This window comes from Aythya ferina (assembly GCF_964211825.1).
Source record: "Aythya ferina genome assembly, chromosome: 3".
Lineage (NCBI taxonomy): Eukaryota > Metazoa > Chordata > Aves > Anseriformes > Anatidae > Aythya > Aythya ferina.
Window position 1 is genome coordinate 46204417 of NC_140298.1, and position 27805 is coordinate 46232221.

At 41.9% G+C, this 27805-nt stretch overlaps 1 protein-coding gene across 2 annotated transcripts in view; it reads left to right on the forward strand.

The window, feature by feature from the left end:
- Positions 1-27805, forward strand: part of PDE10A (phosphodiesterase 10A) — a 368649-nt gene that overhangs the window by 144648 nt on the left and 196196 nt on the right. Inside the window, exon 2 of one of the 2 annotated variants that reach the window (XM_084513733.1) lies at positions 23152-23251. The exons of the other annotated variant lie outside the window; for it this stretch is intronic. The gene's annotated coding sequence lies outside the window, so the exon portion shown is untranslated. The remainder of the gene's footprint in view (positions 1-23151; positions 23252-27805) is intronic. 2 annotated transcript variants of the gene reach the window in all.

The following is a 27805-nucleotide window of genomic DNA, read 5'->3' on the forward strand; positions in this document are numbered from 1 at the left end:
GAACTGCTCAATCCATAGGGCTTAAACAAAAAATTAGTGTCTGAATTGTCATCATAATGTAATTTTTAGGCTGAAAACCATTCTGGTATGGGATGCTTGTAGCCTAAAAGCTTTCTGCTATATAAGGCAAAGGATTTTATTTAACTTTGTCAACCACGGTCTACGTGCACAAGAGAGGAACATCCAAATTTGGACTAAGAATAGAAACTTTCTAACTGCATTACTGAGTTTCTGTCATAGTTAACTAACAGTCAGTGGTACAGTCTGTGTTATTGCTCACCTCACTTTCAGAAATGCTCAAGGCCACAGGTGTGTTTTCTCTGTCATTTCATTGTATCAAGGGTCCTTTTGTTTCAAAGTCCATGGCTGCAGCTACCTGGATGGAAGATTTGCTCTAGCTTCCCTGTGGTTGTTTCTCCTGCTGTGTTGGCTCTTTTAGCTCATGGTGGTGAAGGTATCACTGCTGGGGACAGCATGTGTGGCTGTAGCATGCTGTCTGTGCCTGGACTCCTGAAATCCCTGTACTTGCTGGAGCTTCAGCTATTTTCTGAACTAGAAGGCGGGTTTAGTTGCTAAAGACCAAGCTGCCAGGTAAAATGTGCAGTCCAAATTGCTGACCCTTCATGTCTTCCCCTTAGCATAGTAATCTCTGCTAGGGTGTGTGCATGGTCGTGCCGAAACCAGCTCTTGAACTCCTCAATTCAAGGAGCTATGCTGAGAGGTGGGATTCAGCCTCATGAGGTATCTGCCTGGGAAACACCGAGTCAGTGAATAAAACACTTTAGTGGTCCAAGACCTGGTAGAGAGGCGTTGTGCTGTGCTTAGCTGTTTGTGAGACAGCTCCACCTATGGGAGCCCACCCAACCTTTTCTCACTTGGTAATGAAGCACAGCAGGCTGCTTCACGCCTCCACCTAGATGTATTTCTTGTATTTGCAGAGCTTTACATTGATTCCTCTTTCTAAACTTAGAGGTCTGATTTTACTTTTCACTGTAAATCTTCAGCAAGTCCTTTGGTACCAGGGGATTTAAGTGGTCTCAAACCCAGCAGCAGGAAGCAGACTCTCAGAAACACAAATCCATGGTTCAGGTAAATGTAATGTTCAGGTCCATGTGCAGATCTCTACAGCAGATATTACCATTACCAAAATAAATTCAAAAGAGCTGTAAGTACCAACAACAACTTTTGCTCCTTCTCTTCCCCAGAATGTCTGGCCCAGCCTGTCTGTAGGCCACTGTCCAGAGAGATTTGGTGAGGAAGTTTCAGGGCATGAACAAGTAGGATCAAAATGGCCTCTCTGTGCTGTTGTTAGCTTTGTGGCTGTGGGCTGTGTTTCCCATGAGAGTATGGCTGTGCTGCAGGGGGCCACAGAGCCTCCCTGGCCTTCCTTAGCTCCCCCTAGGCAGTTGCACCCTGGCAGCAGGACTGCCTGGGCTTTGGGCAGGAAGGAGGAGGCATCTAATTCAGCCCTGCAAAGCTTCCCCTGCATTGCTAACACAGGGTAGCCCAGAAACCTCTCTTGTCCTTTTTTTTCTCATGCTTTTGAACTGCCATGGGGAATTATAAATGCAACAGATGGAAATATCTCCAGAAAAGCCCTCTCTACCAAATTTGGCTCATCATGGTGACATGTATTGAGACTGTAGTAGCATGTCTTCCCAACACACACCACATCTTCCCCTTTTGTGCAGAAAGTACAAAAGCTCCACATCGGATGGCCCCACATGTAGAAGCCTCACAGCACCTGGAGTTACAGGGTGATCCCTGTAAACAGAAGAGTTTAAATGTCACTGCAGGAGAAACGTGGCATTGTGGGCAGGTTGTGAGTAACAGGATTGGAAATGGGTGCCTGACATTTTGCTCTGGAGTAGCTTGGCTCCATGGCAGCACTGTTATTGGAGCTCAAGGACGACCAAGGTGCTTCACGAGTTTCACCTGCTCCAGCTCACAGCAATTGCAGGCAAAAGTTTGTTGTACCAGGGGCTCTTGGCACTGCGTATGTGTATATGTATTGCAATACAGTAATGGCAAATATTTGACACTCAGGGTAAAGGTGCCTCTGCTAAAAAGTTAATTTGCCTGGAACCAAGTTTAATTCCCGTTTAGTCAAATCCCTCCATTTATCACCAGAGGTGGTAGGAGGTTGTTCATATAGGGAAATTTTGCCAGTTATACTCACAGAACTATAGCAGGATGGTTAGAAAGATCATTCTTTCCACACTTTTGTTCCAGTGTAATAGCGGCTCAGCTTACTTACATACCTCAAATGACAAAAGTAAATTAAGAAGTGCCTTTTTACTCCAGGAATCACACTGGAATTTCTCTACCTCCCTTCTCTCTCTGTTTTATGCTGGTACAACTTTTCTGGTTGGCACAGGAAAGTGTGTTATGATGAGTCTCCTTGATAAGATGATACCACTGAGAAAGGCAGCATGTAACCACTGGTTTGAAAATTGGGGTTGTTTCCGTACTTTGACTGCAGGTTCTGCTCCTGCCTTTGGAGGAATCAGCATTTAATCCATCTGTGTGTTCATTTGCCCTTTCTAACAGCAAGGAAAACCTCTTTTTTTTTTTCAAGTCTCCCAGGGTGCTGCCAGGTTTGAGTCATTAAACTTCAGATCTGTGAATGGAAGGCATTATTAGCATTGCCATTTGATTGTATTATTATTTTTATTACTGTGGTGGTTCTGTAGCAAACACAATGCTTTATAATCACTATCCTAAAGAAATCACATTTCACAGAGGAAAAAAAATATGTAGTAGCTACGAGCAGAGCTGCTATTAAACACCAGGCTGTTGATAATTTTCTGCTGGCATCCAGTGTCTCAGAGGGTTCCCCTTATTTTACTGACTGTGACTGGGAGCAGTAATGAAGAGTGACTGCAACAAGAACAGTGGATCTGAACGGGCTCCTCCACCATCTCGTTAAAAGGCCCACAGGCAGCAGATCTAGAAATAATGGAGAGTGGTTCCCCATGGTTTTGTGTCTTTGGGGAAGGTCAGGTGTGGTCTGCAGTTTGGTGGATTCTCAGATGTCTGATGAGGCTTGTACTTGGCTGGCACGTTTGCTCTCAGAGGAGGCGTGAATGGAGCGGCAGCCCCCCTCTCCACTGATTCACTGTGCAGACACCTCCTGCATCGTGGCTCAAACCGGGAGTCAATAATGCCAACTTTTCACCCTGTATGTCCCTGAGGAGAGAAGCCCTTTTCATTTCAGCATGAGCATAATTTGGACAATCTGGAGAGATTTAAAAGACTGTAAATTCTCTTCCACTTATATCGGTGTAGTTTCGTGGTCATCCATGGGGTCCCTTATCTTTTACACTAATAGAAAGGAGAGATGAATCAGACCCTATGTCTTTTGCTGACTGGGAGGAGACAAAATTAAACACAATGTTAGTGTTGCCTCTTCCTTCCTATCCCCATTTCCCTGTGGTTATCCTGTTAAGCTATTCTGAGTAGCTCCTTCTCTTTGACTCCGTCTCTCACTTATTTTACAGTCTTTGTGTCACTTCTTTTTAATAGTCCAGATATCATTGTGAAGGACCTATTAGAAACACCTAGGTTTGATAGCTATATCATTTGAACTTATCTGGGCTTCTATTTAATCTCTGCTCACGGTATGTCATGATGAAGAATAATGTGGGAGAAAATGACGTGGCTCTTATTCAGTAGTGTCTCGATTCTTTTCTCTATTATAAAATGAAATGAATAACAGAGTTTAGATCTTGTCTCTTTTGATTGCTTAATTCATTTTATAACTGTGTATTTGTTACATAGCTTTGGCAGGTATATCTGAGAGAAACTCTGACCCAGTTCTCATCCACATGGGCAGAATTTTGAATATTCTTACTAATGCACTTCATTTATCATGGGATTTTCTGTTCTTACAATTCATTTTATTGTCTGTTGAGTTCTTTGTGAGCAAGGTGACGTTAACAGCATCGCAGTCAGCAGGTACGTGGAGAATTGTGAATACAGCATGATGCAGTTTGTTGTAAAGCAGTAGGCAGGTTTCAGAGGTGTGCTGTCTTATGGCCACGTTTGTTCCTCAACTACTTGTAATCACATCCTACAGGAAAATGTTTTTAGAAGACATGTTAGAAAAATTAGTTCCTTTCCTAAGTATATTAGGAGTTGTATGGCTGCTTTTTTTTTTTTTTTTTTTTTTTTTTTAATGTGAGCCCTACATTTCAGGTGTCCAAGGTTGTCCCCATGGCGTTAAAAAAATCACAAAAATAATGGCTCTGTAACATTTTAAATTTATGGTCATTTTCATTTCTCACATCTCTGAGCATCTTTTTTGCAGTTACCAAATAATATCATTTGCCTTCCTGGACTCAAACAGCTGAACAAAATTTCCAGGCAAAGCAGGCTGTACTAATGAGGACAAGTAAATGATGGTCAGAGTTGTGTATCTGACACTGCCGCACATGTCAGCAAAGAATATGCAAAACCCTATATTGCTGCACTGCTGGGTGTGTATGTTTGGGGGGTGTGGTAGGGAAATTGAGGGAATGGGGCAAAACCCCAAAGCGACGCTATTTACTTGTAAATCAAAATGTTCTCTGAGGGGGTGGGGTCCGTGAGCCCAGTGCTTAGTCATGCTGTGTTCCCTCTGCTTGTCTGCCTCTGTGGTGGTTTGCTTTGGCTTGTTTTTCTTTCTCTTCTCTCTCTTTTTTTTTTTTTTTTTTTTTTCCTCTTACATCCTCCTCTCACATGAACAGCCACTGAAAGGTCTTTTTTTCCTTCACATGCATAGCATGCAACTATGTTCATGGGGGGATGTTTGGTTCTATTTAAAGAAGGAGGCTGCCTTTGTTTCTGATACCTTCTTCCAGAAATGAAGCTGATTATGTTCTTGATTTTTTTTGGGTGTTTGTTGTTGATGTTGTAGTTTTTAAATGCTTTTTTTTTTTTTTTTTTTTTTTTTTTCCTGCATGCTGGAATGCTGTTAGACTCATCACATTTCAAAGAGATTTAATGCAGTTCATTACAGCATTAAGTAATTACTCATCAGTTGTGGCAATAAGTTAACTGATATGCAAAGAGGATATGTTGATAATGTAGGAGATACAAAAATTTCAGAAATGTTACAGCAAGCTGCTTTTCTCACTGTTTTTAATGGATAGTAGAGTAATTTCCATCCTCATTTGGACCCTGGACTGATCTCTGCTTGTTCTTTTGTTACCATATTCATCGCTTCCTTGCTGGGTGTCTTTCTATGCTGGTATGCCTACAAGGTGCTTATTTCCATTGTTTGCTGGTGTCCTCTGTCGATATTACTACGTGGTTTTCCTACTGTGTCTAGGTAGTAACACCAAGGGGTCTTGGGGGCTGTTATGTATGATAAGGCTGTCGCGGCAGAATTCATTCATGCTCTCCCTTTATACAGGTTATATGGTAGTTGTTGGAAACGTTTGAAATAACTTAATCTTTATGGTTCCTTTCATCGTTTTTATGAGGTACAGTCTCTGTTCAGAGAAAAGAAGGATCAAGAAACTAAATTCAAACTAAGTGTTTGGGGCTCAGAAAGCAGCATAAAATGTCACCAACATTACAGCCCACTTCCTCCCCTCCCCACACTGTTGTGCAGAAAAACATTAAATGGCTCTTCTACCCTGTGCGCTGAATGCTTGCCTCTAATCCCAAACATGGCCTTTTCTATTTGGTGTCTGCCTTGAACCAGACACTATCCAGATGTGGACTATCACTGTTTCAGCAGGCTGTAAAACAAAAGGAAAGGAAAAGAATTCAGTGGAAGTGGAAAAGTTTTGCTGGTCATATTACACTCACTGTCAACACTTAACAATATGGGACTGCAGCTCTGGATGTAACTTTTCCTCTCTACTTGGTTTGGATGGGCTTAAAAAAATAAAAATGAAATGTAGGGTGTTGTGTTGTCCCCCTGTTACAGCTGTGATCACTGAAACATAGAGCACTGAAGAGGCTTGTCCAAAATCATTGTTGGAAACAGATTACAACATGGTTTGACCTTAAAAATATTAGTTTCTAAAGGATGGTTTTCCCAAGCAGAGGATGTTTGCTATATTATTGGTGCATTTCTTGCCGTTTTGCTTGCTTTGTCGAAGACTGTATTTTTACAGTTGAAATGAGCATAACGTGAGGTTGGAGTAAAAACCTGATCGTGCCGACACAAATGAGATTTTTATCACTGACTTTCGAGAGGCTGAAATTTCACTGTTGAATCCTGTATGCACTTTGCTGCTGTCCAAACCAGGCTGAAGATAATTTATTGCTCAAAGAAACCGTGTGGCCTATCTCGCAAGTTTTATTTTTCACGGCAGTGATCCTAACCAGACCTGCGGTCACAACACTGACGCTGCGCAGGAGGAAACCTAGTAGTACAGCACTTGGCAATTCACGAAGCAATTTGGCGTATTTGTTTAACATTGCAGTCAGTGTGTTTGTGGAATTAGTGGCATTTTTTTTTCCTATTTAGTTTCTTTGTTTTTATTGTCTTGGTGATGGGTTTCGGGCTGAGTAGGTAGGTTTGCCAGAGAATTTCTTTTGCTGTTTACACCTGTTACATAAATCCTTGGCATTGAGCTGTTTTTCTCAGCTGCGGAGACATGTTGGTGTGGAATTCATGAGCAAGGAGCGTAATGCAGTAACAGGACTCTGCTCTTAATGCCATCTAGCCAAGGGTCTCCCAACGGCCATGGTGGTCGCCGCCTCTGATTGCTGTATATTTCTGGGACTGTTGTTGCATAAGAAAGGTATAAGGTATTTGTTCATTTCTTTATGTAAACAAAAGTCCAGCTTAATTCTGAGCTTTGGGAGTCAGTAGATCAGGGAGAAATGCTTGGCCTCATGTTCTGCAGGCCCCTGAGGCTTTCTTTTTAGTCTCGATACTCTGCAGTACTCATCCATTCAGAGCAGTGGCTCTGAAGTGGGATAGCAGAAATGATCCTGGGTTGAAGCTCTTAAGGTCTTTCTCCTATGCCTTGTATGCAATATCTTTTGCTTTGACTATTTGGATTTTCACTTCCTATTTTTTCTTACTCCCTTTTTATCTTTATTTTTTTTAAACATTCATTATGGGCCTCAGCCTGTGTGTTGTGTAACAGATAAGAACCCTCCTACATCTTTTGCTTTAGAGAGATGTAACAGGATGGGAGAGACAGGACATTTGGGGTCAAATTTCTGTGCTCCTCAGTGGCACCTTGGTAGCAGCAGTGTAAGTAGTGGTAACTTTCCTTGCAGATCTACTGGGCATGAAAGAAGAGAGGAGAGATCCTGGGAAAAAGCTTCAATTTCTGTGTCTGGGCTGCTTTGCTCTGTGCATAAATCATGTCATACACAGTTGTTGATAAACTTACTTAAAGGTCTTTAAACAAAAAAGAGCCAGAAATCTAGTCATACTGAACATTTGTAGCTCACCGAGGACAGCGGTGGACATGAACAGATAAGATGGAGAAAGTAAAGATCCTGGATTTGGCCCTGAGACTGCAGCATATTCTGACCTGAGGTTACCCTCTGGCCTCCGTGCTGCAGCCAGTGCTTAAACCAGAATTGCTCTTCATTTGATGGAGAAGTAGAAAAGGTCTGTATCTAAGGTGGGAAGTGACACGAGCGTTTTTGTGCTTTGTGCAAGTAATTTAAATAACTTTTGACCTGAAATGCTCATGATTGTGACCATGTTCATTTTCAATGACGGAATATGGCCCATCCAAGATACATTTGCTCACTCAGAAATTTTTGGTGATCCACTTAGCTTGAACAGAAAGAGGGGTTTGGTTATTTTCCCATAAGAGAATAAGCAAGGGTACAGCCAACATAGCTTCAGAGGTCTTTCCCTGGCTGCTGTCACCAGCTCCTGACTGCTGGAGGGCTGGGGCTGAGCATGAGGTACCCTCTGCTCCGCAATTCTGCAGAGGAGCAGAAATCCTCCTTCTCACTCGCAAGTCAGACAGTGCATGACACAAAAGCCATTTCATTCCCCGTACTGTGTGACAAAGGTTGGGTCAGGGTCAGTTAAGGTTCTGTCTGCAATTTCAGTGCCGAAGAGTTTTGGAATTGCTTCAGTGATGATATGATTGATGCTTCTCTGACAGGGTGATGGCAAGGGATTTACAGTGTTTATCTGGTGTCTGGAGATGGATTTGGCAGGGCTGGTCTTTCCAGATCTGAGGAGTATTTCAGAAGTGCAGGTGTAGGCTTTCAGGTCCCTCTGTTCGGTTCTGGCTGGCTGTTCTGGTTGTACTGTTTCCAAAAAGATTTAGAAATGTCTGAACAGCACTATTGATGTAGAATAGTGCCCAGATCAAGTACAGATAGAGCATCTGCAATCCCACTCTTCAGCTACAGTCATACTCTCTCTCAAGGAACTGTTATTTATGTTGTTTGTTGATTCGATTCCACTTGCAATGGTACAGCACAATGTTCCTCAGGCGAGGTTTGCTTGGGCTGGCACACCTGCCAGCTGGAGTGCAGGGATGCTGGCCATTAGCTCTGTGCAGAGAGCAGATCTTAAGCTCAACACTTTCATATGTTCAGCAACGTTAGATCTGATGGCTTCAGAGGGTGTTTCAGCCCTGCGTGCTTCTGGCCATATTTAATAAATACTTTAGAGGAGCAATTGCAACGGGACAGCTTGGGATGGGATGGAGCAGGTGGTGGTTACTGAACAATTGAACACATGCACCAGTGCCCTCCTGAGTCACCTCCTCCTCTGGTTTGACCTTTCAGATCTGGGCTGACTTCTTTGTTGGAAGATACATGCTAAAAGAAGTGTTTGTCCACAGCTGGCACTGTACTGTATTTTCAGACAGCCGAGAACATACCTATGTGCTTTGTCATGGTCTTTTGGCATGAAGCTCTACAGATGAGAATGTCACTGAGCATTGTGCTCCCTCTACCTTGTTTTCCTTTGCTATTTCAGCTGACCAAGATCTTCTTCACTTCCTGCTGCAGGCTGTTCTGTTGTGCATCTAGCCATTGTTCGATGCCTATCAGATTCCCACCGAGTGGTATGATTCCCAAGTCTACAGACCTCGGGATTTCTTTGAGAGGAGACATAATTCGTATCCCAGATATTATTGTTCTTCTGTGTGTGTGCTGTTAGAGCCCTGTTCTTTTTCGTCTTTTTCTTTATGCACTGCCCTTGTGGATAATTGTCCTTGACTAATTGGCTGTGACAGGCAAGATGAAGTCTAGGAAGACACTTTAGTTTTAAAATGAATGTACCTATCTGGAAATTGGAAAACACTGAATGATCTGGACCTTAGTTATTCTCATGCTATAGAGAAATTCATGATTTTTTTAATTTTATTTTATTTTTATTTTTTCTAATTGAGGTTGCTTGCTCTTTTTCAGGATGCCTTCTGGTCTTTGAAAATGAAGGATTCAACAGTTGTACATTTTAAGCAAAGCTGATGTACCTTTTATTTTAATTTACAGAAATGAAAACCAATTGTCTTAAGCTGCTTTTTCCAAGCCAGAAGCAAGCAGTCTTGCCTAAAAGGCTAAATAGCATGAGATTCAAAGTTGCAATAAAATGAGAATGGGAGAAGTGGGGGAAATTTAGCAATACCCAAGATATTGTTTAGTTCAAAGCCCCATTGAAATAAAGCAAGCCTTTCCAGACTTCATGAGGAATTTGATCTGGCCCATATGTAGGTAACAGATACATAAATTATATTAAAATAATTTCTTACACTGAAAAAAAATAATGATCCCATCATGTTGTGAAATTATCTAAATCTTTAACTTTATTTTTGTCTAATTTTATGATATTTTATGTGTGAATTAACACTGTATAATTAATATCTCACAAGTAGAAAAAATACCTTGAATTCAAATAATTTTAGTGATTTCATCTTGAAAACATATTATGCAGAAATTGGTAAGGATCACACATGGTTTTAAAAGAGACTATAATTCCTGCCTCTGCTTTTGTTTGGTTTGGTTTTGTTTTTAAAGGGTAAGCATGGTTGATGAGTTCAGACACCAGAACAAAAGACTTTCTGCTAATCTTTAGTTAGGAAAAATCACCAGTGTTGGTTTTGATTCTGTTTTTAATAAACACAAATGCTGATGACAGCTTTGTTTGGTTTTCAAGATTGTCTGTCTGTTTCTGGTGCTTTTCCTGCTTGGGCTCAAGGCTCGGGAGCGTTCCTGCGGTGGGCTCCAAGCTGCAGCGCCCTGCTCTCAGCTTTGCCTGCAGTGCAGTGAACTCGGGCACTCCTGCAGTCCCTTCAGGAATGGCTTACGTAACTTTGGACATGCCAGCAGTATGCTACGCTGAGAAATAGTCTCTTGCCTGCTTGCTCGCCTTTTTTTTTTTCTTTTCTTTCCTTTTTTTTTTTTTTCTTTTCTTTTCTTTTTTTTTCCTTCTCTCTCAGAGGGATTGCATCATCTGCCTGTATTTCACAGCTTGGGCAGCAGGGGAAAGGAATGGAATAAATCAACATGTTGCTTTTATCAAGTAAACCTTTGTGATGTGGCCTGGTCAGAAGAATTTTATATTCTCTCTATCTAAGCCGTCAGTAAAGAATGTTTTGCTGCTCTTTTCCTCTCAAGGATTTTTTTTTAAGGCTTTCCAAATCACTTTATCAGAATGTGTGATAAGCGAAAAGGCTATGTTTTCAACAGTTTGCAAGACTTAAAGCCCCTTTTCTCAAAACTGAGAGTGTCTAACAGCTAAAATGAAGTAATTTGAAATTCTCCTCATTCTAAAATTGTGGTGGGACCGGTGCCTGTTTCTTCGGCAAGTGCTATCCCTCCAGAACGCTGCTGCTGGTTTAAGCGTGGTTAATGTGGATTTGCAGCGAGGGGAGGGAGGAGAGGATTTGCCTCAGCACTACCCAAAGCTGCAAGATGACAGCTGGGTGCAAGAAGACCATCAGCTATTAATGGCAGCAATGGCAACTCTTTCAGAAAAAGCCTTGGGATTATGATGTCAGGTTTTAGCAGGCAAAAATATTTTCAGCTCTTCTAATGTCATAGAGCAATGAGCAATGACTACAGTCACAATTTCAGTTTTCACCAAGGATTACCTCATTCCACTTGTTTGTTACTGCTGTTTTTCATGTTTTCCACTATCTCTTTAATATATTTATTTTTTCTTCAAGCATCCAGTAAAAAGGAAAGCTCTGGTTGGCTTTCAGGATCACCCTGACTGCTGTCATGTTAATATACATCCTGAATGTTGAATACAGTTGGATATTTTTGATCCCTTGTTACTGAAATCTCTTATTAGCTTTTCCAGATGACAAGATCAGGAATAAGATTTGTTGTTGCTGTTTTTTTTTTCCCCCTTAGGTGGATTGATACGTATTAGCTGAAGATCCTAAGCCAAAAAACAAAAAACTTCCTGGCAATCCTTTAAGCTTGAAAATACATTGTAATATTGGAGGGTGAGTAGGTATAGAATTGTTTAATCTCTCAGAGCTTCTTCTGGATCAAACGATTCCATCTACAGAGCTTACAACAAGAACTGCATTTTAGAATAAGTTTACTCTAGTGCTTTTGCCTTCCACCACTTCCAGCCACTGCTGAAGCTCAGTGGGGGCTGAAGGGGGGATCTACAGAAGACCATGCCTATGGCAAAGGGGAATGAAACCACTGTCTTCTGAGAGACAGATACCTGCTGGTGCTGCTAAATGCTAGACATGTCTGTCTGCTGTGCTACTGGCCTTTAATGGAAATAGACTGGCTGTGCAAATAGCATCTTTTTTTTTTTTTTTTTTTTTTTTTTTTTCCCCCACTGTCTCCCAGGAGCTCTGGAAGGACAGTGGAAATGCAACTTCCCTTCCAACAGAGAAAAAGAAGTAGCCTCTATGGGGATCCCTTTCTTTGAATAGTTCTTGGTATTGCAGGCTTCCACTCTGAGTTATTTGTATTTATGTTCAGGTATGCCCACTTTTGATAAACCATTGTCATCTGCAGGCCTGGGCTTGGAGGTCTTGGTTTTGGTTTTGGTTTTGATTTATTCTTACTAAGGAAATTGCAATGCATTGCAATTGGGATCTCATGTTTGAAGTGTTTTTCAAAAACACAATTCTGTGTAGGGTTAATATTTATACTTCATTTAAAAGTCCTTACCTCTGTTATTAAAAAAAGTGTTTTAAAAGATTAAAGCAAATGGTTTCATCTAGTCAATTTACTTGTAGCATTTGTGGCTTTTTTCATTTTTGCTTTCGTACCTCTCAGACTGGCTAATAAAAAGTAGGTGTGCTTTTCTTTTCTGGTAAGCAATTCCATGTTCCTTGTTCGGGACACAAATTCTGTGCTTTAAAAGTCAACTTTTTTGAAGAAGTAATCTTTTCATTTACCTCAATGCAAACCGTGTGCCAGGGGCCAATTTAACTTGTCAGTGTTATTTTAGATGTAGACTTTGTTAAATATCTACAAGCAAATTAAAGTCATTCATGTAAGTGAGATATTTTCTCAAGAATTTGGCTTTCAGCACTAGAAATACAGGAAAAGAGCGCCAGAGGCTTTACTGTGTTGGAAGGAGAACACTGAAGTGCCAGTGAAGTAGAAGATACCTTTATATAAAATAAAATACTAGAAAAAAAAACTTTAAGCAGTATCCTTTGCATTTGGTTCACTTTGCTGAGAAAGGAAGTGTTTACTTGAGAAAACATCTGGGTTTTATTGTTTTTTAATTCATTGTGGACAGCCTGATGGAGTCTGGAACCACTTAGAATGTCACAACCTTTCATTGTCACATGCAATGTGGAAACGAAATAAAGAGAGATCCAAATTGCAGACTGTGTAGCCCAAGTTGTTAAGTTTGCTATGTTCTTCCTTCATAAGAGAGCCCTTTTGGAACAAATACAAATTTGTAGTGACAGTCCTTAAAATGCCTTTTTGTTCCTCTGAATACTCCTTAGTAAGCCTCAGTCAGGTTTCTCAGGACTAGGGAAACATGACCAAACCTGGGGAAAAGAAGAAAGTGCAGAAGCCAATGTGCCCCAGTGTCCCTTCTCTTATGGACGGAGATGAGGAGAGAGAACTGTCTCTCCTCATGGAGATGAGGAGAGGAGACTGTGTTCACTCTGTTTTTATTTGTTTCTTTGTTTGTTTTCCACATGATTCTGGTCATTTCTGTCTACTCCAAGAAGTGAGACCCGAGGAAATTAACTCATTTACAAGATCAGCCCAGTTTTGCAGGCTGAAGTTTTAATTACTTAAATTAAGCTTTATGATTTTTAGAATCATGTCTGATTTTTTTGGACTTCCACAAAATGAACTTTCCCATTTCAAATTAATCGTTTATAAGAAAATGAGATTAATATAGGCAAGCTGATCGATCTGGAGCTAGCTGAATTCAATAATTTTGGTTTGTTTATTTCTAATTTTCAGTTTTAAAGGTAATTTGCCCACCTACATGGGTATGGTGACCAGATAATTCATTTTCAGAGCAGATAGTTTGATTCTTACTCCTCCTCTGAAGCCTGTGAGGTTATATCAGAAAATAATTTGGACAAGTGCATCTGTTATATCCTTTTGTTTAATAAATATCTGCAAAAGAATTTGGTATTGCCTTTCTCCTTGTGTTCCTGTTCTTTCTTCTCTCTGTTTCTTTTTTAAATGACACTTCTTTGTATCAGTTTGTTGCTAAATCTGGTGTTCCTGTCTGTGGTAACGCTTTCTGATGGCAAACCCTCTGCATATTAATGCACAAAAATCTTTGTTTTGAAACAGCTATGTTGTATGTTTGTGTGTATATAGCAACCCTAATGGCCTTAAGCCACGAAAGCATAAAAATCAAAAGCTGGTGTACATGCAGCATTGCTGACACAGGACCAAAGAAAAGGAAGAATCTGGAAAACGAAGGCAGTGCATACCTTCCACCCACATGTCCAGCCCTTACCGTTACTGCAAAGCCTGTGCACTTAATTAGCAGAGAACAAGCTTGCCCTTCTGCACTCTTGTCCCCAGCTCCTGCTCTTTCCCCACGCAAGACATGGGCAGTGGCAGGTACTGGCTACAGCATTTAGTCAGAGCAGGAGCAATGGGTAATCGGAGTGATACTGCTGTTGGGCAGGACTGAGGCTAGGATCCGTGGTCTGTGATTTGTGCTGCTTGTGTTCATAGCAAAGCACCCTCATGTAGGTGGCGGATTAGGAAGTGTGCGTTGGTTAGGTGGGCACGCGAGCAATACTGAAGATCCTATGACTGTAGTTTCACGATGAATGTTAATTGCCTGGTTTTATTGAAAGGCAGATCAGCAAAGAGGGTTCAGCCAGGCAGAGATTTCCCACTAGCAGGAGCAGAGGTGGGAGGAGAGCTTCGTCTCCCTAGTTAGCACGGGCCCTTGGAGTGAGACCTTAATGTGATGCAATCCTGAACAGCACAGTCAGTTCCCTCCCTTCCCACCCTGTCTCCTGCTGAGGATGGTGCAGAATCTGCTCCAGGTCAAGTTACGGAGTGGGGATAAAGCAGAGTAACTAATAAAAATGCAGATTACCCTGTATCTTCCTTTATTAGAAGACAATTGGACCAAAAATATATATGCTGTATTTGAATTAGGACAAAAAAAAATGTTAATACAACCTTCCTTTGAAGCTGTTGTAGAAAGTCTGCTTTGTCAGTATCTATGAGATTTCTGTCTTTCTATGAGGTTCCTCCTGGAGCAGGATGGAAGACAGGGTATAGTTTTGCTTTTATGTTTTACTGCAGGAAGAGAAGGCAGCAAAGTGTGAAGCTGAGGAGCAAGAAAATGTAGGTTTCTAATGGAAGCTCAGCACCTAAATGTGAAGGTGCCATAAGAAAAAGTACAAATAGAAGAGAACAAAAGAAATTGCTCTATCCATCAGCCTGGTTACATCTTGATATAAAATATGGGTGCTGAATCCATGTGTGAAAGGCACTTGTGTTTTGGTAGTGGTATGGATGCATGAAAGATGAATATGTAAAACTCATTACAGTGTTATGGCTGCAGGTCCTAATTCAGCATGGGTCTGAGGCAAAAGCCCACCTTTCAGCACAAGTATAGTCCCTGTGGGCTTTGTGGATCCCTGTGTGCATACAGGGTGAAAGTGACCCTGGCTGCTTTGTGAAACGTGCATATTTTGCTTCCCTGTGGCTAAAACACGGCACTGTCCTACCACGTACAGGTGATTTGTAGATGATGAAGGCCAAAAGAGTTCTGTGCTTGTCTAATCCAGCACAGAGGAGACTGAAACTTGTTTTCAGATCAAGATACAACCTATGAACTCTAAAACCATAGCGAGAGTCTGCAGCGTAAGTGAAATGCCTGTGTGTGAGGTGCTCGCAGAACTGCACACAGCTGCAGGTCATGGGCTTTGCATTTCTGTGTATTTTCTTATGAAAAAAAAAAAAAAAAAAAAAAAAAAAAAACAGTTCTACACAGTGAGCAATTGGCCTTTTTAATTGTAAACTCCTGTTTACTTTTGGCATGGATGTTTTTCCTACTTGAACAGTAGTTTAATGGTTCGGGAATCTCTCACAGGTTACAATCTGTTTGCTTGCTGTTGAATTGGAGACTTGAGTCTGCCCCTTTCCCCCTGGTATGACACTACTGCAGCCTGTGTCAGCGGGTGCTGCTCACCCATGTGACAGACTGGTGACTCCAAGGCTGATTTTTCTTTTCTTCTGTCAGTGGAAAAAAGTAATTGCACATTTAGCTGCCTTCAGGAATGGTAGATTCCTTTCTCACAGAACTGTTTGTGGGATTTTAGACTGAATTTTAAATGCTGTTGGGAAAGTAGCTCAATATGCAAGTAGATTATTTTGTGAGCCAGGCTTTATTGGTTTTGTTCTTAACAACTTTTCTGGAAAAGCATTCTGATTTATGAGGGGGCAAAATTGATTAGCATGCTGCCCCTGTGGCAGCCTAACACATCAACAGGATTATAAACTGTAGCTCCTGCTAGTTCTCATCCTAGGTGGTAAATAAGTATGAAGTAGTTAATGGCAATGGGCAAGCACTAAAGAAAGTTCAGGTCCATCACACTTCAAACTTCACTGGTGACGTAGCTCCTTGGTACTGAAGTTTTGTCCTGTTTTAAAGAAATGAACTTTCCTTCTGGAGGTGCAGACTCGATGCTGTTTGGAGCAGCAGCAGTGAAAGGTCTGCAGGCAGATTAAAAGAAACAGCAGCAACAGAGTTTAATATGATCTTCCCTGAACTGAAAGCGAGAGAGTTTTCAGACTCTTACATGCAGCCCCGTTCCCATAGTGATGGCACTGATGCTGTGTACCGACTGATGCAGTCCCTGACCAGTCCAACCTGGATTCAGCATTGGATAAGATTTCTAGTAGCTTTGCTGAAAGACTGGCGTCTATTGCTGTCTGCAGATGTGTATAGGAAGCTCCCACCCAAATATCAGGAGCAACACAAGGATAATTGTTTATAAATGTAAGCCATCGGTGATGCCCATTGTCATCTAGAGTCAGCTGGGCATCCTGATAGCTGATGGGGAGCAGCAGGTAGGGAAGGCATGTAAAAATTTTGTTTAGGGGATTTGTTTGCTTCTTCATCTTCAAATGAGGACAGTGATCTCCTCCCTGCCTCCTCAGTTGTCCATGAATATCTGTATTTAGGATACGGCAGCACCAACAATGCTGCATTTCTCCATGCTGGCCCCAAGTCCTGTGGCACACACTGTGCCAGCAGAGCTGCAGTGCTTTCTTCCTCCCGAGCATTCTGCACAGCACCACAGCACTGTGCCTCCTGGGAGCCCTCTCAACAGCCAGTGCCAGGCAGCAACATGGGGACAAAGCTTTCAGACAAAGAAGGAGGCAGAAAAGCTTTGCTCCTAGCAATAGATGAGACTTATAGTCTTTGTTCTTGTTGCTTACTTTCTTTATTCTTGGTATTTCTTTTCTTAATCCTTGTTTATAGTTGCAATTTTGACTTGCAGTAAAATTCTTTGTTTCTGACTGCATTTGCCTTGAACTGCCCCGATCGGGAATGAAATGGGCGAGTCAAACCCATCTGTGACTGCCAAACGTGGTGTAGTGAACGCCATTACAAACCCCTTTCTGCTGAGTTTTGTTTGCTGCATTTGGGGTTTTGCTTTGGAGTTTTTATTAGGCTGGAGAAGATGACTAAGGTTTTTAATGCTCCCACTTTTCCAAACCCTCAACAGAAGTTTAGAACACACTTAAAAATGTTTCTGCACATTCAGTCCCTAGGAGTTAAATAAATAAGTTGGGCTAACCACTATTTAACTTTCTTCTCTTTCTTTTTTTTTTCTTTCTTTTTTTTTTTTTTTTTTTTTTTTTTTTTTTTTTTTCTTTCTAACTGGAAGCCTATGACTGAAAACTCTTTCAAAGTTCAGTGTTGTCTTTTTTTTTTTTTTCTCTTCTCTGTAGAATGGCCCTATGAGGTAGTGAGTCACTCTATAGAGAAACTCTCCATTTTATTGCGCTGTTTGGGAAACGTGGCAGTGCATTACCAGAAAAACTTACTTGTCTCAAGAAGCAAAAACAACCAGTCTCCCCCAACTAGCTATTCTGCTGAACCAAACAATAAGGAAATGAAAAGAGTTGCCTGTGAAAGGGAGCTGGCAGAGCAGAAGAGCTGGCTGGGTTGAGAAGTGTGTGCACTGGCTCCTCACAAGCGGTGTCTCAGGGTGAGGGATGGAGGGGATTGGGGTCTCAGGGCAGCTAGTTGCATCCCCACAGAAGCAGGGAAGGGGTGAACATAGGGATGTGCAGCTCCGGCAGCCCCACAGCCATCATACTCCTCTTGGCAAAAGAGATGTGGTCAGTGTGGTTTAACAGGCCTTTAAGACCATGATCCAAACACTGTGAGCCCAGGTGAACATTAAAAGCTAAGAGGCTGAGAGTTGCTCCTGTGTAGAAAATAGGCCACCTGCAGTTTCATCCATTGTGGGAAAAGAGAATATAGGTCCCTAAATCCAGATTTTTTTTTTTAATTATTTTTTTATTTTTTATTTTTGGCATTGTTATGGGAAAGCTCTGATTTCTGAGGAATTTTATTTGTTTCATTCCTTGATAAAATGTTTTCTGCCAATGTTTAATAATGATACTCTTATGACCACTAAACTGAATGAAACCTGCTTAGACTCTGTACATTGAAAGTATGGGAATCCAAAAGGAATCATCTCGGATTCAGAGCTGATGCAAAGGGATTGTAGGGTTTGCCTTCCTTTTTTAACACCATACCTGAAAAGGAGATAGTTGCATGTATTTACTGGCAGTTGGCACCCATTAAGGAAGTTGCTGAGACCCCCCATCATTACAAAATCTAAGTATTATGTAAATTGCTTCTGAAAAACTTTAAAACTTGCCACTTCTAACAATATTATCTATCTACTTGGTGAAGGTGGTGAAATCACCTAATGATGATGCAGGGGAAATGGAAGTGCTAACGAGATAAATACATGTGGGAATAAAGCTGGAAGATCATCTTCTCCCAAGCTCAGAGCTGACAATCGGAACAAGTACACGTGTAGTGCTGTTCCGTCTGCACCACGTCTGGGCTGCAGAGCTCCAAAAAAGTGTTGAAGTCTGCAGTATATGGAGACTTATGGAGACCTAACCTTCTGTTGCTGTCTCACCTGTGTGTGTGTGGTCAAATGGTGGGCCGTGTTTTTTCCCCACTGCTGTAACAGGACAGTGTGTGTGAGCCCTAACGGGAGTTCAGGGAAGGTAGTGACCTTTTGTGTGTTTCACCAGGAATATCAAGGACTACCAAGGAATACCTTTAAGTGTGCTTGTCTGTTACAGGCTGAGCCAGAACATTCATCTTTTAATCCAGTTCACTGCAACAAAAATATGCAGAGGAATTGAAAACAGAGAATAGTCTCCCCACAGCTCTTTATTAATAAACACAGAGGTCTCAAGTGGTTTGCCTTAATTTGTTTAATAGTTTTGAGATAATTCTGGTGTCTTCTGATGACTGCACATACAAATACCTTAGGGATACTTTGCGGAAGTTGCTTTTGAATGGTGTTGGTTTAGTAATGTGTGGGGGCTTAACTACCTTCTAGTCTGCGACTACTGCGTACAACTTTCTCATTCTGTTGAAAGCAGTGATTGTGAAGGCATAAGAAAAGACAGTACCAGCTTATTTGGGGCCTAGCATTTAGTTGTTGAGTTTAATTTAGAACCTTGCTTTACAAAATCGATCTGAAGCAAGCTATTTTCAAGTCTTCATTTTTCAGGGAATGAGGGAAGGGCCAGAGAGTAGATTTTAAAACTTACAAAATGTTCCATTTCATCTTGCTAAGCCAAACACAGGAGTCCTGTGCTGATGCCTCATAGCCAGAGAGTAAAATGAGCCATCCACAGCAAGTCAAACTGTCTAGAGCATCTCTGGAAGAAAAACCACAGAAACTCTGCCATGTAAAATACCCTAGAGGCCGGGCTGGGTGGCAGAGCAGAGCAAAAGTTGGTAAATCCACAAGGAAGGCTTTTTGTCTGTGTGCTTCCTGTGAGTGCATCCTCTTGATGCACATTGTATTGTCCTTCAGTTTTTTGTATAAAAACTTGCTGCCATTTTGCTAGGAAAGTCAGCTTCAATTATTCACAGAGTGGTGTAAAATAATAGCGGTGTGTGTGTGTGTAGAGTTTCATTCAGTTTATATCCAAAGTTCCTTCCTTGTGCTCTGGATGGCTTCCTTTAGATTACCAAGTTTAAAATGATTTTAAAACTTGACAAATTTGTTTTCAGGCTTCAGCTCGAGCACCCTTGCCCTTACTTTAAAATAATAAAATGTTCTGAGTGGATCATTTCTGTATATGTTTCTGGTCAAAAAGGAAAAAGAAGAATGCATAAGCATACAGCAACTGCTATCAGCTGCGTTAAATGAAGAAACTGAACAATAGCTGAATTCTTTGAGCAGTTGTTTAATTGTAAGTTGCTGTACTCACTACAAAAGTTTTGAATGGAAACATGTAAAGAGCTGAAATAGCCCTTGCCTTGTTTAGATATTTTATATACCTTCATTTTTGATAGCAGGCAGCCACAGCACAATGTGATTGGATGCTACTTCCATTTCACTTTTTCAAGGGCTTGGATTTATAAAGCATGCTCTCCGTGTTGCAAACAAGTACCTGCTAGCCTTCTTTAATGTTGTTCTGCTCTGAACAGAGAACAGGAGGCAGCACCTGCAAGGATGATCAGGGACTGACTGATGGAAGGAGATGAAAAGATGAGTGAGCACAGGGAATACAGGAGCAGAGATGAGTATTTCTGAAGATAAGAATAAAATCACATGATTTTTCACATTAAAAGGAGCTAGAAGCACAGGAGGGATTTGGGGTAGAAATTCTGCTGCTGCAGAGTAGGAATGATGCTAACAACAGCACTGAGCATGACCTTTATAGTCATGACCACCTCTTTGAAATCTGCTGATGGCTTGTGCACATCATTTCCATTGGCCAAACCATGACTAACTGACCCAGCACAAATCCGAACACTTGCTGTGTAACTTGAGATAAGCCTTTCCCAGCTTTTCTTGCCTTTGTGTGCATCCACCTTTGGAAAAGAGCTGGTAGAGCCTTGTCTGCAGAGTGCACCACAAGGAACGGTGAAATTCTAGCTGATGCTCAGTGATGGATGAAGGTAGAGCCCTCTCAGTGCCCTCCTGCTCTCCAGCTCCAGAGCAGGATACAAACCCTCCACATCTAGGTTTCCACCTCCTTGCTCCCATTCTTAAAATAGAAAACTTTCCCAGTGGTGATAATCTATGGGCTTTCTAGCATGCCGACAACAGAATCAGGCTCATTTCTTAAAATTACTGTTAATGAATGAAGTGGATTGTTCAGCAGTCCAGTCCACATGGAACCTGATTAAAAGACAAATATCCCTGAATATTTGCTAGGTTGGATCTCTTGGTTCCTCACCTGAATCAAGACCAACAGCTACTGCATAAAAATGAATCTGACCTGATTTACGCCTCATAATTCTGTAGTGACTCACTAATTAAATTTCACATTTCCAAGTGCACCCCCTGGCTACTCATAAATATCTCAAAGGGCTTTAAAAAATGTAGGTGTTAGTCTTTTAGGAAGATAATGTCAACCTATCTTCTCGAATCTTTATTTGCTAAATGCTGGAACTATGGTGTCTGTTTCCAAATACTTGGAAAATACTTCTACAAATAGTGAATGAGTCATGTTTTTCATCTTTCATCTCTAGGTAACTCATGCTGACACAATGCTTCATCTCCCTCTATCCATTAAATATGCTTACTTACCCCTCGTTCACTACTAGTTTTCTGATCCTTTGTCCTCGTTAGTCCACCTAAAAATGTTGTCAGCATTGTTAATATTTATTCCCTCACATATGGAATAAGCTGGCATATTCTTCCTCACTTTCAAATTAATGCTTGCTTTGTTGTCTCTTGATGAGCCTAGTTTGCTCTCTTATTTTCCAATTTTCTGCTATGTTTATTTCTCATGCTACCATAATCTCAGTGGGCTTAATCTACCTTGTTTTAAGTTCTTTGTTAGAAGTTCCTTCTGCTGTTTCTGGATAGGACATGTTGGATAGGGATGGAAAAAGAGGCAGGGAGTTTATAACATGATTTTACCTCTTAGTGTGATATTTGAAAATATCTATCCTGTAAATCTCCCGCGTAGCGTGCAGGAATCAGAAGGTGGCAGATTTACTTGGAATTGAGACAGTGCTGTGTTTTCATACTTCATCTCTCCATCCTGTTGTCCTCCCCCATTTCCTTTCTGGAAGACATCCTGGTGTTAAAATAAAGTCTCATGCTCCATGGCTTCAGCTGGCTGCCCGCAGGGTTTAGGCAGGATATTTCCCTCTGATGCACAGTTAGCAAGATGAGTTCTGGGGGTGTTTTTCACCTTCCTTTGGCTCCTCATAGACAGGCCACAGTTGTAGATGAGAGAGCAGATAGTAGAGGGAGTTCTCATTTTAAGATACCTGCTTAGTGTCTCACAGTCTCATACCCCATGTGATAATGCTGATCAGATTTGCATTAAACAGGGTTAAAAACGATTCTCCTGGTCACTCACCTGAGTCCTGGGAAGCGTTCTGATTTCCTCTCCAGGAAGGTATGTGGGTCACCTACAAGTGATGTGTGGTCTTACCATACCTGCGGTTGCAAGGATTTGAGCTCCTTCTTCCCTTCCTGCCTGTGGTCTTGCAGCATGCAGATAGTGAGGCTGAATGAAGAATGCATTGCTTTATTATAACCAAAATCGTTATTCTTAACAGAAAGGATAGTAGTGAAATTTAATGGCCAGTGATAAACAGGACGTCACAGTAGATCAACTTGTGGGCTCTTCTAGCTTTAAACACTATGAAAACTCCCTCCAAAACTGATGCCATTATTACTCCATAGGTTAGCTGGCAAGGAGAGGATTTCAAGGCAAGCATCCAGCACCCACCCACAGATTGTGTTGGCTCAAAGCCTGGCAGCTTGAGTCCCTTCCAAAATGTATCCAGGATCTTCTAGTTAGGAATGCAGCATATTGCTGGTTGTGACACAGATACAGCTGAGTTTACTCCGTGTCTTATCTGTAACCTTTTAACGTTTTCATATGGCTTACTCATTTGCAGAAGCTTTTGTAAACCTGAAAACAGAAAACAGCATGGGCTTTATACAGCTACTGCTGTTTTCTCTGATTTAAGATGTTCCCGGTCTTGCCTCTGGGTATCCTTCATGTTACTTTCAAACCTCCAAGGGTCTGCTGTTGTTGCTTTCTGGCCCGCACCCTTCATTTTTCTGGGCAAACCTCCCTCTAGCCTGTTGATGTCGTTCCTAATTGCCCAAAGGAATCATTGCTGAGCAATGCGAGGCATTTCCTTCCCTCTTATTAAAAAGCACCAGAATAAAACTTAGTCTTTCACAGCAGTGGCTAAACCCACCACATCTTAAAATTGTGTTATGGCTACAGGATTTTGGACTATTACTGTGAAGTAACAAGGTGTTTGAAACCAGGTTTTCATTAATCTCTCTGGCTCCCTGGCATTCACCCACACTGTGTCAGGACAGTCTTTCTCTACCCTGGTATTCCACTGGCAAAAATTACTTGTGCCAATATCTTGTGCCTGTGGCGTTGTAGACGCTGGAAGGAGACTGCTGTGCTACTGTTTGCATCCCAGTGACAGAGGTTGCTCCTAAGTGCAGAGAAGAAAGGTCAACTGAAAATGGTGATTCTAAGGTGCTCTGTATCCCCTGTACTGATCTCTTGCTGTTTTCTTTCCAGAATTACCTTGGACTAATCCAGAACAGAGGTCGGTCGTGCTAGTTTGTCATACTGCTTCAAAGTAGACTGTCCCTGCTTCAAAGCCTTGACAAGCAAACTGGTAAATACATAGTCTAAATGCAATCTAAAACAAAACAAAACAAAACATGTAAAACTAGATTTATGTAACTTTTATATCATAGCCCTACAACTCAAGCTTGTTCTTAATGAAGGAGAAAAAATATTGCAGTAAAATGCTGGTGACACTCTAAAGAAATGTACAGCAACTGCTGACCACAGTCTGCTCTCATCACTCTGTCAAACTTCAGGACAGTCCCTGGGGTTCCACTGGCACAACAGAGATAAAAGCTCAGGAATGAATTGTTGGGCTATTACTATGGATTTCTCTAGTACTGTTAAAAAGGCATATAAGGATTTACAAGTCCTTGAAAATTAGCTTTCATGATTGTTAGCACTTTCTTGCAGTTAGCTGCATAGATTAATTATACCCTCTTATAAAAATTCCCCATGGAAAAAAAAAAAAAAATCCAGTTCTTCTTGACAAACAGTTAATAACTTCAGGTCAGTAGATCGGAATGAGGAGTCTTGAGATTCCTCTCAGAGTAATGGTTGATGATAACTAGCCTGCCAGAAGTTAGTTACTTTTCAGATAGGAGGTTGGGATTGTTCTTTGTGATATAAATTCCTTCCCATAAGAATGTCACCAAGACGCTTAGGCCATTCCAGGTGTGGAAACTCCAGCTGCTCCCCACTGTTACTTTTGAGACTGGCAGATCTGGACTGAGATTTAGGCACAGAAGCAATATTGTCACCCTGTTTTCTTCCACTCTGCCTGGAAGGACTCTTATAAATGAATGGAGTTAAGTCTGCAAGCCAATTCAGCCCCGAGTTTCTTCCAGTGAAACTACTGAGAAGGCTTGCTAATAATTTTTCATTCTAGCAATGCGTTTTGAAGTGTGGTTGTCCTGCCTTTTATAGAAATGTATTGCGACCATTAATGCCCTCCAGGCAACCAGAAAGCCATCAAAGCACAGTGAAAGGTTTGAGCTGTGGATGACAGAAGCTTCCTGTTTCATTTCCTGTGAATGAAACAAGACCCCCTTTTCTGAAGGGGTGAGGAGTGCTGTATTGAGTCTTAGGACATCACCAACTGCAATAATAATCTGGTCAGCCTCAAGGTGAAATGATGTTACTAACATCAGCCTTCTGAGATACCCATTCCCCTCTGGTTTTATACCACTGCATTGATTCTGGTGTTCTACCCTGCAAAAGAAGTTGTTTTGGTATCTTTTCACTTCTCCTTTGTTGTTAATGAAGAAATTAATTGAGTAACGCACTGCCAACATGCAAAAAATGTGCTGCTTTTTATGTTTGATGCTAGACTACTATGTTGATGCAACCCATTATGAAATAATTGCTTGATTTCAAATTGCCATTGGGGACTGCTCAAGAAATAGGCAGGAGAGTGAATGATGCCTCTGTCACAGTATCAGTCCTTTCCTCTTTCACAGCAGGTCAGGAGCCATCCTTGCCCCTTGCTGTCTTCTCTTGGCACTACACCTTCCTTGTCCTCCTGCCCAGGGTGCTTTTCCCAGTAGTGTAATTGCCTCCACTAGGAAGATCCTAAGAGGGTTTGGGTGACAGTCAACAGAGTAAGGGTTTCACAGTGCCTAGGTCCCCACAAGCCCTCCTGTGGGAGCAGGATTGCTCCAAATAATGGAGCAATATATGCATCTAAATCCCTTTTGTAAGTTAGGAGGGAAAAATAATGTTCACAGCCCATTTTGGGGTATATATATATTATCTCCAGCATGGGTTGGAGAAAGTGGGCCAGGCAGATGTGGTTGCCTCCTTCAAAACTTGGGCAGCACAGCACTTGTTGCTCTTCAGTTAGCCCTGAAATTCAGTGCTTGGCATTTGTAGGAGAGAAAGGCCAGATCTGGCATGAATGTGAGAAGAATGCAAAATGCAGTCACTCTGAGTTTTGAAAAGGGTAATTTGCTGCAGGTCTGGTCTGCTTCTCCCATGTGCTGAAAGACGGCAAGAAGTTCCCAGGCAGATTCTGTTGCCTTCAGTCAGAAAGGCAAAATGCCCGTTGTTGTTATAGATGGGGTTGTTACACTTTACCTCAGGAAATCACTCCTTGACACATGCAAAATCACTAATTTCTCCATTCACTCTTTCTGGCTGGCATTTGTTAAGAAAGCTCAGATGTAGCATCTCCTGCAGTACCAACAGTTAGGGGGACATTCTGGTTCCATTCAGCTCCATCCTCTCATTCATCAATATGCATGGCACTTTCCCATCGAGATAAAGATGCCCTGAAAAGCTTCCAGTCCCAGTTCAATGGAAAACAAACAGGAGGGAAGGGCAATGGGAAGGGGGTGAGAGGGAAGAGGGGCGAGAGTGAAAGAAGGCAAGACAAGCCTGATGATTGGAGAAACTAATTCTGATGACTGGAGCTAGTGAGTTTTCCAGAAAAATATGACTGCATTTAAAAAAATTCTGAATGTGGCAGAGTCCACTTTTTAAGTCTCATTGAAGACAATTTTGTGAAAGGATATAAGGTGGGAGGAAGAGAGAGCACATGCCTGCCAGACGGGGTTTAAGACAAGAAATCCAGGCACAGAGGCAGTGTGAAAAGAGCCTGCGAGCAGGCATGTGAGGGGAGCACAAAGGAGATGGAGGCAGGGGGTGATTGGGGCAGGGGAGGCCCAGGGTGAGCAGATGGAGGCAGCAAGGAGGAGGAGAGGGGGTGGGGAAGGGGATTTACTTGAAAAGAGCCCCTGGGAAGTGAAAATAAGGAGTTTGGTGTTGCTGAGGTCAGGGAAGAGGGAGCCCCTGGGTGCTGGTGTGGAGCTCGGCACCACAGGCCAAGTTTGGGGGGGTCAGGAGGGAAGTGCAGCCTGTGTCAGGGGCCAGAGCCTGCTCAGCCACCCAGGAGACCAAGGCCTCACTCCAGCGTTGTGGTAGGTGCATGAAGAGAAAGGTCAAAAGTGTTCAGAGGTACAGTGAGTGGGATTCATCTAAGCCCTTTCTGAGGAGCCTTTCATTGTGCTGCTCAGCATTGCAGCTGTAATTCAAGCACAGTCACAACGCTGTTAACATGAAACAAGGCACCAGCTCCTAGAGATTCAAACATGCAAAAACTGTCAAGTGGCTGACTTAGAAAGAAGAGAAGAAAGAACTCCGTGTACAAAGACATGAAAGCGAAGGAGATAAAAATGAGCTCAGTAATGTTCATACTTGCAGAAATGGAGAGCAGGCATACCTGAAAGGTTCTCAACATGAAAACAAGGTGTAAGGGACTTCCATCACCTCCTGCTGAGGAACAACAACCGAGTTATGGTGCAGGCGATGTCTCCCTGCCTGACTTAATTGGGGATAAGCAACGCAAATTGAAAGCAGCATTGTAACTGGGGTTGTCAGTTTTGCCTCATCACTGTAATCGATTACTGAATAGGGTGGAGGAAAGGAGGCAAAACTGCCAGCAGTTTGATGGCTAGGTAAAATTCAACAGTCCTCCTGGCAACAGAGAGTGAGCTACAGATGGGTTGTTCTTCAGGGGCTGAATAAGGTGGACGGGCAGCAGAGAGAAATTCCTGTCCTATAAGGTGGAAGATGGGCTGTTGGTGGGGCAGCAATTTCTGGAGCAGAGTGTCAGCCCCCCTGTGCCCTGGGTATGCTTTTCTAGCCTATCCACCTCCCCAGAGAGGCCTGCTCCTCTAGTTGAAGAGAAAGTTACGTGGTGTTTGTTTGTTTTTCACTTTAAACCCATTTTGTGAAATCAAAATCAGAAAAACCAATGCCTATGTTGAAATGTACCTAGATGTCACAAAAATGTCTGCCCACACGACTATGAAGTACAGGATCTTGAACATCAAGACAGTCATTAATGGTTAAAATTTCAGGAGATTGTGGGGAACTTTGTGTGTCTGTATCCATGTATCCCTCTCAGTCTCTTCTTTACGTGTTATAGCTCCAGACAACTTGAAGGAAAAACAAACAAACAAACAAAAAAAACCTTTTATTTTTGGAGAAAGATTCATTTGGGGGCAGAAACTGAGGGGAAGGAACAGCTGAAATTTCTAAAAGGTGGAGCGTTTCTCCCAAGTGGGCTCAGCTGGCCTTGGTGGCCAGAGCTGCCTGGTGGTAACACGCAGCTCCTTGCGCCTCAGCCACGTAGATGTTGTTTGTGATCACCGCATCAAGCACATTGTTGCTTGGGGAATTACCTTTTGGATGAGTGTTGGGGTGATTCAGAGTGCATTCAGTTTTGTGATTCACGGAACTGAGAAGGAAAACTGATTTATTGGGGGTGGGGGAAGAAATGAGACAGTGAGGCAGGAAATTGGTGTCCAGAAGGCATTTGGGAACAGGCACATTTCAAAGTTTCTAACAATATGGGACAGAGACATTTGGCAACCGCTACAGCTATGCTGCATGCTTTGCTCTCTACTTTCTGACAATATTTTAATGTTTTGCAAAAACACTATTGCTAACATATGAACACTAATATTTTTAGATCACTTCCTACTCCTAGGTACTGTTATATCACACAGAGCAAGTTAAACCAACTGTTCAGCCAGGTACCGTTTTGGAGTGCAGTCTGTTCGTCAGGCTATAATCTGAAGTCCTCATTCAACTTTTATTC